Source organism: Lontra canadensis, unplaced genomic scaffold (assembly GCF_010015895.1).
Source record: "Lontra canadensis isolate GAN:19392208 unplaced genomic scaffold, GSC_riverotter_1.0 scaffold57, whole genome shotgun sequence".
In the NCBI taxonomy this organism is placed as follows: domain Eukaryota; kingdom Metazoa; phylum Chordata; class Mammalia; order Carnivora; family Mustelidae; genus Lontra; species Lontra canadensis.
Genome location: NW_022631051.1, coordinates 9,153,703 through 9,169,855, shown reverse-complemented (window position 1 = coordinate 9,169,855; position 16,153 = coordinate 9,153,703). Strand labels below are relative to the sequence as shown.

Sequence of the window (16,153 nt, the reverse complement as noted above, 5' to 3'; positions counted from 1 at the left end):
CCCTTCTCTTCTCTCCCCTCTGCTTCTCAAAGCAGGGTGGCAAAAACACACCCACAGAGATGTTGTCAAGTCAGGACTCTGCCCTTCCTACTAGGCGGTTTTAGTTTTACGAGGTTCCGAAATGAGAGAAAAGCATCCGAATGGTAGAGCAGAGACAGCTCTCAGGAGGGCGCTTTTTCCTGGATCATTTTGTGCAAACCGCAGTGTCTGTCTCCCCCGAGGTCTAGGCGGTTTTTTGTAGGTGTGTGCAAACACCTCCAGTGTATTCTGATGCCCCTGGGGCTGCGTGAAAAGACTTAAGGCTGTGCGTCTGTTGCAGCACTTTTCAGAAAAATCACAGTGTGGCCACAGTGAAAAGGACAGCACGCTGTGGTAATGTGCAAATAACCCCAGCCCAAGCCCCGCTCTATGCTCAGAATAGCCTTTGTTTTTCCTTGTTTAGGAGAAATAGCAATGACATGTGGGCCATAACAATAGTTTTGGCTGTAGGAGGAGTTGTCAAAGCAAAACTAAACGCCGTTGGTTACCACCAGCATTAGAAACGAAGACAGTTACGTCAGCAGCCCGTCCCTGCTGTCGGCCCCGGCATGTCACCTGGGGCCCGCAGCAGTGTCCTGGGCCTGATGTCCCCACCCGGTCCTCAGGATGGCCAGAAGGCATCACGATTTCAAGTTTTAAATACTGGGGGAGGGGGCAAAAGGGAAGGGAGGGAACAAAAGAATCATCAAGATTTTTCAGAGATTTCATGGGGATAAAGGAAATGGGAATTTCAGCAAGAAAATTAACAGTTGCGTACATTTGCATGTGCCAGTCAAGACAGCCTGATTTTTCTTGAGCAATTTCCAAATTTAAAACATAACTCTCCTCTCTTGTTCTACTTCCCCTCCCGGCCCCATGTCACCTCAGTCACATGGCTGGGTGAATGAAGAGGGTGAGGCTCTGGGGACTGGGCTGGGGTGTGGCCACCAGGGCTGGGGACCCTCCTCAGAGAAGAGCCCGCATCAGAAAGCATCAAGCTTCAGACAGCCCTGCTGGTCTTTGGCTCTTCTTTGTCCCTACAGTCCCAGGTCCTTGCCATCTGGGGGTGGCACTTTCTCGTCCATTTAGTCAGAGGGACAGGATCATTCTGAAATCAAGTCCTTAAAAGAGAATGTTCACAAGATTGCATACGACTGCCACGAGAGTCCATTTTTAAAAATTAGGGGTTTAGTCAGTATCATGAAAATGTTAGTCAACATGATGAAAATTCAGTTCTGCCACTTATTAAGGATTATACCTGCATTTTGAAATGGTTCCAAATAGCCCAATTTGGGGTTCAACATTAGGAAAGAGGCCTATCAGGTACCCCAAAAATAAACCCAACACATTTTTCACCTTTAATGGCTGCATTGTATTCCACTCTGCCTTAACACACTTATTTTGTTTGGCTGGACTCCTTATTGCTGCATATTTGGGTAGGGAGTGGGGGGGAGGATGTGGGGGGGGTCAATCTTATTTAAACTCCTTGTTCATTCTGTTTAATTGTTCTCAACATTTAATCTATTTAAAAATCACTTTCAAAGACTTTGTATGGATGTGCCTTGTTTTCAAAATGTTGCCCAAACCACACGCTGGACCCCACTGTGGGCTGGTGCAGCTCCGTGCTGGATGGGAGCTGCGCTCCTGGTTGACTGTGTGTTTACCACAGCCCCCTACCCTCCACGCTGCTGGCTTAACACCAGCATATCACCAATCTTCAGCACCCCCTAAAGGCTAAATCACCCCGTGGTGGCCTTATTTTTGTTCTGTTTCTTCTGAAGGACTGGCCTGAGGACTCTGGGAAGAAGGCACAGAGGTCAGACCGGGGATGCCCAGAAGCCAGGGGTTTTTGCCCTGATCAACACCTCCTTCGAGCCAGCCATGATGGCATGTGAACATTGGGGCTTTTTAATTGATAGGTGCCAAGATTTCTCTTCCTTTAATTCAGAGAAAATGGCAGCACACACAGCAGAAGGGTGTGGGAAGAGACTAGTCTGCGGAACAAAAACACGAAAGTAGGAAAGAGTGTAAAAAGCCATTTGCATTTAAGAATGCTTTCCTCCCTCCTTGTCTTTAAATATGCATCTTTCAAATGAGTACTCTGATGGGCTAACTGCTTTTGCTAGTAGTTAAAAAAAAAAATGTCCCAGAGCTATATGTGGTTTCCCTGTGTACACCAGAGGCCTTGGAGATGATGCAAGGAAGGGTCGCCTGTGATAGACATTTTCACAGGGTCTGTTGACAGCAACAAGGACCTGAAGAGCCTTTGTCTGCGTAGACCTACTCTACCAATATCTTCAGGTTTCCTCTATAAAGGCCTTCATTTCATCAGTTCATCTGACAAATATTTACTAAGTGGTTCAAGACCTTCGGAGGAAATACGGTGGACCTCGAACGTAATCTGACAGACAAGCATTTACTGTAGGGCTGAACTTGTCTTGGGGGCTATGTGTAGGTAGTTCCTTATTTAAGGAACTGAACAAGCTCTAAGGATTGGCTTCCAGCCCCATCTGAACAGGACAAGCCGAGGTGACTGGGAGTATCTGTGACCTGAACGGCCAAAAGAGATAGCACAGGGCAGGAGATTTTAGCTCAGGGGCTATTCAGGGCTCATTAGCTTCAGAAACTACCTCTGGGTGTTAGAGGGGTGCTCCGCTATACAGAATCTTTCTCTGTCACATATAACCTGGGTTAGCACCTTGCCTGGCTCCATCCTTGGCTTTAATCACCACCATGGGCTCTTTGGCCATGCCCTGCTGTCTCTCCCCACCACTCAACAGGTATCCCACTCACAACAGAAACTTTCACAGATAAATATACCATACTTTTATAATAGTACATATTTATAATTTTTACTTGTTTATGTTAATATTTATGTTAATATTTATTCATTATTTATTATTAAATATGTATATATTAAATTTTATTTGTAATTTATAATATAGATATAGTTATACTTTTATAATGGTTACATAGCAGAAAATTAGCATTTATAAACATTTCTAAAGATCTGTTGTGTTCTAGGCACCTTCAAGTGCCGTATATCTTTTTACCTTCATGTCAACCCTGTGAGGCATGTTTTCTTATTCCCACTTTCTAGAGGAGAAAGCTGAGGCTCAGAGAAGGTAAGTCCTTTGCCCAAGGTCAAATTGGCTGCTAAGAGGCAAGCTGGGATTCTGGGGTCAGAACCCTGGGCAGACTGACTCAGAAGTTCCTACCTACCCCACTCTGCTCAATGGGCAGTGAACTTACAACGATCCAAACTAAAGGTCCCTGAATGAACCAAAGTATCTCACCAGATCGATGATTGGATTTTTAGAGCCTGACCGCCCAATTCCTTTTAGGCACTAACTTGCAAGTCCACGTTAAAGATCCTGTATCTCCACACGTTGCCAGAGGCTCTTGGAACCATTTTATGTGTCTTGTATACTTGTTAATGTGACAGCTATTAAGAATCAATGGCCCTGCCCGTTACAAATTCCTATTCTTTGAGGTTTATAATTATGCTGTAAAATTCTGCTCTGACGTGAAGTTTTCCACATAAAAGTTAAGTCCTGGAATTTGGCCTTTAGAAAACAAAACGGTTTATTTTCAGTAAGTTTGCAATGCTTTAAGTCATGAATGAGGATTTTAAAAGAATGCTGACTCCTGCAGACTCAAAACATAGTAACGGTTTGATATTTATGGACATCAGCCTATGGCATGGAATAATTTACTAATGCATGCTTAGGGCTTAAAAATTGCAACAGGGGGGCACCTGGGTGGCTCCATTAAGCACTGGACTCTTGATTTTGCCTCAAGTCATGATCTCAGGATCATGAGATGAAGTCCCACATTGGGGTCCGTGCTGGTCGTGGAGCCTGCTTAAGATTCTGTCTCCCTCTCCCTCTGCACCCCCACCTCTGGCTTGCTCATGCTCTCTCTCTGCCTTTAAAAAAAGAAAAGAAGAAAAGAAAAGACAAGAGAAAAGAAAAGACAAGAAAAGAAAGAAAAGCAAAGCAACAGAAATGTTTTTCTGTAGGAATATGAACACTTTGCATATCCTCCAACCACAGTGCTTGATACCCCCATCGTTGCTGGTAGAAATGTCAGCAAATATAAAAATATGCAATACGATGGAACTAGCAAGCTGACAAGGCGGATTAAAAGCTTATTAAGTAAATTAGTCTAAATCGAATAGCCTTACATAGCTTCCTAATATGCAACAATACCCCCTGTATTAACAGACTTTGGCATTTATCTTACACAGTATCTCTCCCACCATAATATTTTTTCTTCTAATGGAAAAAAAAAGAATTATGTATTATTCTACATTCATGGTGGTATAGATTTTTATAATGGCTAAGCTACTCCTTACGAAGTGAGTTACACAACTCTTAAAACTGCAGCTACTCTTCCAAGCCCCAGAAAAAAAAAAAAAAAAAAAGGGAGGGAATATGAAGTTTTTATAGTGGCTAAAATCCGAGGCCAGTTAGACCCAAGTCGGAGTACCAGTCCTGCCCTCTGACTGTGTCAGCTTGAGCTAAGCCCCTGCTTCCTCAGCTGTAAAATGAAGCTAAGAATACCTGTGCAGGGTACTTAGAGGACAGACTAAGACTTCATCTCTAAACTCTTACCCCTCAAACTGGTCCAGGGAACTTCAGCATCAGTTAGCAATGCAGGATCTTGGATCCTGCCCTGAACCAGAGTCTGCATTTGAACAAAAACCCCAGGTGATTCACCTGCACATCAAAGTTTCTTCTGATACTTTGGACTCATTCAAACTCCTCATTCAGATTAAATGAACAAACTGGGACTTGAAGAATTCGTGACTTGTGCACACCACGCAAAGGAAATGAGGGTAGAATCCAGGTCTCCTGTTTAGGGCCCAAGCAGCTGCTACTCAATAATGATTTTAAAACAGTGGTACTCCACATGCATGCCTTTGTGTGCGCATGTGTGTGAAATCACACGCTGCCCTCCTGGGATAAAGGCAGGGACTGGTACAACAGGCCAGGTGCTTCTGGCCGTCCTCCCCACTGGTGCTGATGGGCTGACACTGACCCACCCACACCTCTTAGAAAAAGCAGGAGGGGTAGACACTGTTGTCGGGGCTCACAGTAATGGGGAAGCTAAACTAGCTTATGTTAAAACAGTCTCTGGTGTTGAAATACAATTCTAGGATATTTGGCATTCTTCATAAAAACTCTGGAAGTCCTTGAGGACTTCTGGATATTATATGTTAAGAAAGAGTTCTAATTTTGCCTTCTGGAAAAACTCAAGTGCCATGAGCAGACTCTTCTTAAAGACAGAATTATGAAGATGCCCTCAGTCCACTCCATGAACATGGCCCCGCCATCATGTCCTCCCCAGCCTCCCTGTTCCCTGAAAGAGACAGATACCAGGAAATTCAGAGTCCTGGCACTGGGGTTCTGGAAACAACTTTCTACTTTGGTTGAGTGCATTCTTCCAGTGGCCCCTCCCAAACTGTTTTCCTTAGCAACAAGACTTATGGATGGTGCCTTTGTGAAACTGCCCCGTCATCCTCAAGGGGAGGCCCTTTCAAGGTGTCGGAGAAATGCTCTACTCTACCCTCTTCACATTTCAGGTAAAATATACACATATTCTACATAAAAACACAGCAAATACTTTAATGTTTAAAATATTCAATGTGGTTATTCAACAAGATATTTTATTTTGCTTTTCAAATATATGATATTTCTCAATTTTGTCTAAATGCTAGAAGGCGAAATAACCTTCACAACTCAACCTATTTCTGAGCAGACCATAAAAAATAAGCTCAAGATGTTTACAGCTCAGATTTTAGATACTGTGATTCCACTCCTGGTTCTTGACCCCATAAGAACTTTAACCCCTTGGTGATGGAAATACTATTTTCATTAACACTCTACTACAGGCAAGCATTGGGCATTCTTACACACATACAGTATATGACACAATATATGGTCTCTATATTTGGTATGTGTTATTGCTAGTTTACTGAACCATGCTGTGATCATTATTCTTGAGGATTCTAAAGCGTGGTCTCTTCCCAATCACAAGCATTTCTTGGACAATCTGAATTTGGAGGAGAGGCGTGGGCTATCGTCTTCGGAGCTCGTATTTTTCTTGCTTATAAATTTCAGGATGTGTCTGCGCAGTTCCAAGACCTTTAGGTTCCTGGCTTTAGTGAAAGGATTAATTTCTTCAAAAGTTGAGAAAAAGTCACAGCACATTCCAGAGTTTTAGTTACTGTTTTAATGTGTATACTAAGGCGAACACTAGAAAAATTACAGGCTAAAATCCAAGTTAATCCAAAATCACATTGATCGATATAACTACACTCAGTTCTCATCCTTGACACTTTCAGGAGAACCTAGAATACCTATGCTTTAAAAATTAGAACCACTGTTCTCTGGTATCAGATCACCCTTGAAAACATGAGGTCAATCCTCATTTATGTCAGAGCTGAGCACTCACTAAATACCAGTCACTGTGAGGAGACAGGATACAAAGAAAGTGGGGAACTGCCCTTGTTCATGACATCCCTAGTTCATCCTGAGCAAGAGCTAGCGAAATAGTGAGAGTGGCAGGGTGCTCAGTGAGGAGCAGGTGAATGAATAGATGAATGAATGAATGAATGAACAAGTGAATGAGGGTCCTGTAGGAAGAGGGGTTCTTAACCTACATAATAACACTAATAGCTAATACTTCTATAGCACTTATCATGTGCCAGGCAGTATTCCAAAGCACTTTACTCATTTACTTAAGCCATTTAATCTTTATAGGTAACCTGAGTACTGGTTATTTTCCCAACCCTACAAATAAGAAAACTGAGTCACAGAGAGACTGTGTCCAATGTCACATACACTTGAACCAGGAAGTCTCACTCCAAAATCTATTCTTAACCACTAATCAGGCTAACTCTAAATGTGGCAGGTCCAAGGAAGACCCCTGAACCAAATCCTATTGTTTTATTTTTTTTTTTAATTTTTTTTTTTTTTAATTTGACAGAGAGAGAGATCACAAGTAGACAGAGAGGCAGGCAGAGAAAAGGTTGAAGCAGGCCCTCCGCCAAGCAGAGAGCCCGATGTGGGGCTCGATCCCAGGACCCTGAGATCACGACCCGAGCTGAAGGCAGAGGCTTAACCCACTGAGCCACCCAGGCGCCCCCCAAATCCTATTGTTTTAGAAGGATCTTGGGGCACCTGGGTGACTCAGTTGTTAAGCATCTGCCTTTGGCTCAGGTCATGATCTCAGAGTCCTGGGATAGAGCCCTGCATTGGGCTCCCTGCTTGGCAGGAAGCCTGCTTCTCCCTCTCCAACTCCCCCTGGTTGTGTTCCCTCTCTGCTGTGTCTCTCTCTGTCAATAAATAAATAAAATCTGAAAAAAAAAAAAAAAAAAAGGATCTTGATAGGCAAGCCCCATTTAAAAGATTCAAGGAATGAATTAATTCTCTAGGGCCAAGGCTCTTGGAAGGGCTGACCCAACACAGAGACCCTTTAAGTCTACTGTCTGAGAAGGAAGTCGTCACATCTCAAGGAAGACACTGTTGGAAGCAAACTTAATTGTACCTTTGGGCAATTTTTCTTTTAGGTTAAACTAAACTTGTCCTCCAGTAAATTAAGGCTATTGTCTTTTATCCTTTTCCTTTGGCGGGGAGGGAGGGGGGCTCTGAAAGGATGAAGTGTCTGGTTCTATACTAGTAGTATAAAAAGATAAATAAAAATAAATGTAAATATTTATAAAAATCAGAGTTTTCAGGGACACCTGGGTGGCTCAGTTGGTTAAGCATCTATTCAGGTCACAATCCCAGGGTCCTGGGATGGAGTCCTATATCAGGCTCCCTGTTCAGTGGGGAGCCTGTTTCTCCCTCTCTCTCTGCCTGCTGCTCTGCCTACTAGTGCTCTCTCTATCTCTCTTTATTAAATAAATAAATAAATAAATAAATAAATAAATATTTTTTAAAAAGTCAGAGTTGTCCAAAAAAAAAAGCATCCCATCATCCCATCCTTTTTTTTCTCTAGCTTGTTACATCTGTAGCCCTTACTTCTCTTTCTAATTTAAAATTCCTTTTCATTTAGATTCATTGGAACCTATTCTAATATTGAAAATTGTAATGTGCTTGAAGGAATTGTTCAGTGTAATATTTTATTCATTTGTGAATTGAAAAGGACTGAAACTGAAAGATAATTTTTAAGCCCACTATAATGTCAGTCAGATTTCTTTGTTTAAAAGGAGGGATCTTTCTACAAAGGCAATGAAATCACCACAAGGAAATGCGAATAACTTAGGTGTGCCCATGAGGTCCCTGATTAGCCAGAGATAATGAAGTTCAATTAGGTTTTGAGGATATCTTGCCACTGTGAAAACAGGCAGATACCAAAAAGTTTAGGAGAGTGGGGACTCAGGAGTATCTTTCATGTGGATAAGGTGAAATGTGGTCCTGTTTTTATTAAAAGTGACCTTAATCAAGTCTGTTACTCTCAACAATAAGCACCCAAATTAGTAAAGCAACAGAATATAATAAAATAGAGTGGCAATAATAAAAATGGTTGGAATTTCCATAGGATGAATGGTTTTCTGGCAGAAACTCAATCGTGGTTATACAAATAAAACCAAATTTTAAAAATTTAAAGGCCCAGAAATAGTAATGTTGCAAATGTCTTTACAATTTTTTCCCCCTGTTATGTACTTGATAGAAAAACTTTCTGAAACTATCTATTTACCATTTAACCCTCTTAGAAAGTAGAACTCCTGGCCAAGGCTGGCTGCAGGGTGGCAATTTGGTCACACATACTCTTGTTGCTGAGTTTTAGTTCAAACAGATAAAACAGCAAATGGAGAACCTTGATCAGATTTCAAATAAATGGCTCTTAGGTTTTGGGCTAGAGGTTCTCTCTGCAGTCACTATGTCCCAACACTTGGCCTTAGCTCCTCCTAGTGGGGTTGAACCCTGGTCAGGAGGCCAGTTTCTGGTGCTGCCTCTACTGTTGCCTGAGATTGCCATTAGTAAGCCTGTGGAGGCTCAGTCCCCATATGTTTTCTCACTTCACTGCTGGGACCAAATTCCAGTGTTCTGCACAATTTAGTCCTTCAAGGCCCACACATAGGATTCTTAAAATATCTGCATTCCACCTATACTATTATTTACTTAATAGCAACTTTTAACTGGACTTTTAAAGTAACTCATTTGAAAAAATTTCAATCTCTCCTAACTAATATCTATGGTATCACAGGTTTGATATGCTACGGAATTTTTTGTGACATATACTACTAAAAATTTACAGCAACATTAAATTTGAATATAATCTTTAATACTATTTATAATATAAAAGAAAAATTCTTACTGTTGCCCATTTAAAAAGAAATGCTTGCTATACAATTTAGTTTCAGTCAATTATTTAAGAAAAAGATGATTTATCTACATGTATGCTATAATATTTCTGAAACTGAACGTATTTAAAATAAAATATGGGAGTGCCACTTCTAAAATAATGGGGTAAGGAGCTCCATGGTTGGAGAACCTGGGTGGCTCAGTGGGTTAAGTGTCTACCTTCAGCTCAGGTCATGACTGCAGGGTTCTGGGATCAAGCCCTGCATCAGGCTCACCGCTCCACAGGGAGTCTGCTTTTCCCTCTACCTCTGCCACTCCTCCCCTCACCAGCCCCGTTTGTGCTTTCTTGCACTTTCTCTCTCAAATAAATAAGATCTTGAAAAAAAAAAAAGAAAAAAGAAAAGAAAAGATCCATGGTCCCACTCTCCAGGAAAATAACCAATAAAGATTATTAAAAATTAACCTTTTAAAGTCTCTGAAAACTATTTAAGGGGCCTAGAGCAAGTTAAGAAATATTTAGGAGCAAATGAAATCCAAAGAAGGAGGGGAGGGACAACTGGGTGGCTCACTTGGTTAAGTATCTGACTCTTGATATCAGTTCAGGTCATGATCTCAGGGTCAAGAGATCAAGCCCTGCATCAGGCTCTGCACTCAGCATGAGGTCTGCTTAAGATTCTTTCTCTTCCTCTGCCCCTCCCCCGACTCACATGCTCTCTCTCTCTCTAAATAAATTTTAAAAGCCTTAAAAAAAAAAGGAGGGGAATAATAAAGATTAGAGCAGAAAATAACGAAATATAAGTAGAAGAATAGAGAAAATCAACAAAATCAAAATTTAGTTCTTTGAAAAGATCAACAAAATTGACAAACCTTTAGCAGACTGATAAAAAAAGAAAAAAAGACTCAAGTTACTAAAATCAGGAACAAAAGAAGCAATGTCAGTGTCCACATATTACAAATATAAAAAGGATTATAATGAAATAACATGAACAACTGTATGCCAACAAATGAGATAACTTAGATATAATGGAAGAATCCCTAGAAAGGCCCCCACTACCAAAATTGGTTCAAGAAGAAATAGAAAATCTGAATGGACTTATAATAAGACATTGAATTAGTAATTTTTAAAAAGATTTTATTTATTTATTTGACAGAGAGAGAGAGATCACAAGTAGGCAGAGAGGCAAACAGAGAGAGAGGAGGAAGCAGGTTCCCCACTGAGTAGAGAGCCCAATGTGGGGTCGATCCCAGGACCCTGAGATCATGACCTGAGCTGAAGGCAGAAGCTTAAACCACTGAGCCACCCAGGCACCCCTTGAATTAGTAATTTTATAACTTCCCACAAAGAAAAGCCCAGGCCCAAATGGCTTTATTGGTGAATTTTTCCAGAAATTTAAAGAAGAATCAACTCATTCTTTACAAATTCTTCTAAAAAAATAGAACATTTTCCAACTCATCCTATGAGATAAATATTACCCAGCTAACAAAACCAAAGACTAAGACATTATAAGAACAGAAAATAACAGACCATATCTCTTATGGAATTAGATGAAAAATCCTCAATAAGAAACTAGCAAACCAAAATCCAGCAATATATAGGAAAAGGTTACATATTATGATGAATTGAGATTCAGTCTAGGACTGCAAGTTTGGTTTAACATCCAAAAATCAATTAAAGTAATATACCGTATCAATAAAATAAAGGACAAAAATGACACAATCATCTCAAAAGCTGCAAACAGTGTGGTACTGGTATTAGGCTAAGTATGATCAGTGGAACAGAGTTCAGAAATAAACCCTCACATTTGTAGTCAATTCATTTCGGACAGAAGTGCCACAATCATTGGGAAAGAAGAGTCCTTCCCACAAATGGTGATTGCACAATGGATATCCACAAGCAAAGAAATGAAACTGGATCTCTTCCTCGACCATACACAAAAATTAATTCAAAATGGATCTAAATGTAAGAACTAAAACTATCATAAGTTTTTTTTTTCTTTTTTTAGATTTTATCGTCAGAGAGAGAGCACAAACAGGCAGAGTGGCAGGCAGAGGCAGCAGGAGAAGCAGGCTCCCTGCTGAGCAAGGAGCCTGATGCGGGACTCAATCCCAGGACCCTGGGATCATGACCTGAGCCAAAGGCAGCCACTTAACTGACTGAGCCATCCAGGCATCCCTGGATGTGTTTCTTAAAAGAAAACACAGGAGTAAATCTTTGTGACCTTTATTATGCAAAGCCTTCTTAATTATCCCACCAAAAGCACAAACAACAACAAAAAAATAGATATACTGTATTTAACAAAATTAGAAACTTGTGCATGAAGGAAACGTGAAAAGACAACCCACAGAATGAGAGAAAATTTCTACAAATCATGTGTCTCATTATATATCTAGAATATATAAAGGACTTTTACAACTCAATAATAAGAAAGACAATCCAATCAAAAAATGGACAAAGGATCGAAATAGACAATTTTCCAAAAAGACATACAAGTGACCAACAAGCACATGAAAAGATGTTCAGCATCATTGGCCATCAGGGAAATGCAAACCAATACCACAGTGAGATTCCACTTGACACTCACGAGGATGACTATAATCAAAATGCTGACAATAAGAAGTACTGGTGAGACCGTGGAGAAATGGAAACCCTCATACGTTGCTGATAGGAAGGCGAAATGGTTTGGCTGCTGTGCAAAACGGTCTGACAGTTCCTCCAAGTTAGACATATATTTACTATATGACCCAGCAAGTCCACTCTAGGTATATAACCAAGAGAAATGAAAACACGTATCCACACAAAAACTTCTATAAATGTTCACAGCAGTAATACTTGTAACAGCCAAAGAGTAGAAACAGCTCAAATGTTCATCAAAAGGAGAAAGGCTAAGGCTAAACAAAATTCACAGAATGAAACATTATTCAGCCATAAAAAGGAATGAAGTGCTGATACATGCTAACACATGGATGAACCCTGAAAACATCATGCTAAATGAAAGAAGACCGTCACCAAAGACCACACACTACATCAATCCATTTATATGAAATGTCCCAAATTGGCAAATCCCTAGAGATGACAAGTAGATTAGTGGTGGTGTAGAGCTGGTATCTTGGGAGAAAATGGGGATGACCATGAACAGGTATGAGGTTTCTTTCTGGAGTGACAAAAGTGTATTCATTGTAGTGACGACTGCACAACTCTATGAATATACTAAAAACTACTGAGGGGTGCCTGGCCGGTACAGTGGGAGGATGCAACTCTTGATCTCAGGGTCGTGAGTTTGAGACTCACCTCAGGTACAAAGATTGCTTAAATGAATAAATATATTTTAAAAAATACTAAAATATATAGTTTAAATGGGGGGGAATTGTATGGTATGTGACTTATATTTCAATAAAACTGGAGTAATAAAAAACTATGAAAATAAAATTGTTTTATGATTAACAATTAACAATTGCTTTTACTAACATTAGTAAGTTTTGTATTTCCAGCTTTAATAACTCAATGAGCTTGCTTTTGCAATTTTTACTCTGCACCATTGTTTGCAAGCACCTTTCTAGGTGTGACTGATGCTTATTCTTAATAAATATAAGCTTAACCAGAATATAATTATCAACATACTTTTCCTCTTTAACATTACATTTTGAAAAACAAGAAACATCTATCAGAATAACAAAACATATAGATCTGAGCAAAAATTGAGATAAATTTGCAAAGTGATTACAGTTTTTTAATCTCCTCACTAGTATTTCAACATCAGTGTTTTCTTCATTAACCAGTGGCTCACAGTGGGAATAAATTAAACAATATTGTTTGGAATAAGGACCAGTCGAACCTCTAGCAGTCAGAATCACCTTGGTGTCTGGCAGTGTCAGCTGAGTGCCAGACAGGCAAAAGGGTGAGCCAGGAGCCACCTCCTTCAAGTTCAGTTCCCACCAGGTGAGCTCATGGGCACATGCTCTAGTGTGTAGGGGGTGATTACAGTCGTATACATGTAAATATATGCAAATGCTAAATGAGGATGCTGATGGAAAATCAGGATAGAAAAACATTTCAGAAGAAAAAAAATTTTTCAGAGGCTGCCCAATTTTCCCATCCCCATACTCTTCAGCATTCCCTTCTCCATTCTTAGGCTACAGGCCAGACCCCTAGGTGCAGACTGAGCCTCCCTATGACAAATGATCACAGAGCATCTCCTATGTAACCATCTCTGGCAAAGCACTGTGAGAAAGAAGAGAAATCGATGCCCAGGTCAGCTCACACAAACCTCACAATCTTGCTTGTAGTGCAAGACTGCCCACCCCCCAAAGGCAATTAAAAAATGTAAATAATATTATTTTTCAAATACTACTTCATATATTTAAAACTACTTCTACATGTAGACTCTCATGTAGTACAATCAGGTTTTAAGATGTAAGTCAGATAATAAATTCTTAAGAGATTACTAGAACCTGGGGTATGGGGCTGGCTTGGTCAGTTAAGCGTCCAACTCTTTTTTTTTTTTTTTTTTTGAAGACTTTATTTATTTATTTGACACACAGAGAGAGATCACAAGCAGGGGGAACAGCAGACATAGGGAGAAGCAGGCTCCCCACCAAGCAGAGAGCCTGATGCGGGACTCGATCCCATGACCCTTGGATCACGACCCGAGCCAAAGGCAGATGCTTAACCAACTGAACCATCCAGGCACCCCTAAGAGTCTGACTCTTAATTTCAGCTCAGGTCATGGTCTCAGGGTCATGAGTCGAGCTCCATGCTGGGCGTGGAGACTTCTTAGGATTCTCTCTCTCCTTCTCTATCTGCCCCTAACTTCCCTCTCTAAAAAGGAAAACGAAAAAAGCCCAGAACACTGAAGGGATCACAACATTCATTATCTTGCCTTGGAAAAACCATACACCTACACTCATCATTGTGTAAGATGTTTTCCTTAAAAGGGCTAAAAGCCTGGTTGACCACATAGCATCAAGACACCAAGCTTAGAAGTAATAATATTTCCCATATACTCTACAAATAATCTTTTTTCTTTGGCCTATAGCAGATCTTTCTATAAAGGCTGTGTAAGACAGGTCCCTCACTTCTCTGATCATGATGTTATCCTTACTGTGGCCTTCAGAGAGAAGGGAAGCGGCACTGTTTTTCAGGTCACGGGTCCCAATCCATTAAGCCAGTCAGTGCCGCAGACTGCCACCAGCATTTAAAGAAACAGAACAGAATGAAAAATACTGGAGTGCCAATAGGGAGGGTAAGCACCGTGAGAGTTTATCTACAATAAGGATAAGCACAGTGAGAAGTGTGTTTGGGCTCTGAATGCATGTATCCGTGTTTTGCACTGGGTTTTGATATAAGATGTATTTCTCACTGGAAGTCAGAGTTCAAAAAAATTTTGAAAGGCACTTGCTGAAAAAGTAACTGACTATTCAAATCTGTCATTTCTCCCCAGTTAAACAAGGTGAATCCTCTTCCACAAAATTCCAGTCTTCATCAGGAACATAGGAGCAATACACTAATGAAGGTCTTTTGGAGGTTTGCGGGTGTAATTCAGAGGACTAACACAGGCACCCCAGTGGAGGTCCTGGGCTAGAACCTGACCCACACTACCTGCAAACTGTGTGACTCTGGATTAGTCACATAAGCTTCTTTAGCCTTGGATTCCTGATCTGTGAAATGGTCATCATCACTCCGAAATGCCCTAAGGCTGTCATAAAAAACAAATAAACCAGTATGTGTTTAAGTGGCATGTAACTCTAAAGCATGCATTATTTCTCATTGGCCTCATTTGCAAGTGACAGCTGAGTTCTAGGTTGGCTCCATTGTTCACAGTCCTTGAATTCAACTCTGCACATAACTCTTCAGAGCAGCGGTGGTTCTCAGCTGGCTGCAGATTTTATCACCTGGGTGTTTTACAAATACTAGTGCCTAGGCCTTGTCTCAAACAGACTAAATCAGAAGCCTGACAGGTGGGCTTAGGCATCTGTAATCTTTAAAGCTCCCCAGGTGATTTTAGTGTGCGGTCAGGGTTAAGAATCACTGTCCTAGACTGGATTACTGCTATTATTATTCTTATTTTAAAAAGATTCCATCGGCTGTCTTCCTCTCTCTCTCTATGCTCAGGCAGGCAAGCACTCAGGAATATACACACACGACCCTTTTGGAATACATTCCTTCACATTGCAGCTGACTTCAGAAAAGACAAAAAACTAAGGCTGATTTACTTAAACCTCTCAATTCCTCCTCTAATTACCTGGTAATGTTAAACGCGAAACTCAAAATCTTTGACACCAAACCAGTTTATAGAATAAAAGTCTTAAACTGGACAAATTATCACCTTGGGTATGCTCCAGGAAATCCGCAAAGAGTTTTATTTATATGGCATTATTTTAAAATTGTTGAGAGGGAGAAGAAATGGAATTCTACTGTGAGCAAACAAACAAGAGGACAAGATTTGAACTCTGGCTTTTCTCTGCCAGATGTTTTAATTTTTCAGAGATAGAAAGGCAGCCCAAACTCCCTCATCAAAGGCACTCAGACCCGCTTGTGATTAATGGTGTAGAGCCTCCTGCTCCTTTTTATTCAGACCTAAAGCAACATCTGAAAACAAAAAGCCCCAGGAGTTCCAGTGAAAAGACAAGCATCAGCCTCAAGGCCACCAACTCATTCTGCTGTTTGTTCTTTTCCATTTCATAATAATGGGACCTCTGAATTGGAAATAATAAATTCGTCTTTCAAACTAGTTCTAAATATAAGAGGCTTTATAAATTTAAAAATCCAAAGTTAGACTAAATCCCCAGTACAAGTTATCAGCAAATACTTCCTGAGCTTT

The 16,153-nt window shown here is 40.5% G+C and overlaps 1 protein-coding gene across 6 annotated transcripts in view; it reads right to left on the bottom strand.

The window, feature by feature from the left end:
- The window catches only part of LDLRAD4 (low density lipoprotein receptor class A domain containing 4), a 413,383-nt gene that overhangs the window by 38,903 nt on the left and 358,327 nt on the right, over positions 1–16,153 (bottom strand). Inside the window, exon 1 of one of the 6 annotated variants that reach the window (XM_032875831.1) lies at positions 5,394–5,398. The exons of the other annotated variants lie outside the window; for them this stretch is intronic. The gene's annotated coding sequence lies outside the window, so the exon portion shown is untranslated. Of the gene's footprint in view, positions 1–5,393; positions 5,399–16,153 lie in introns of those variants that run through there. 6 annotated transcript variants of the gene reach the window in all.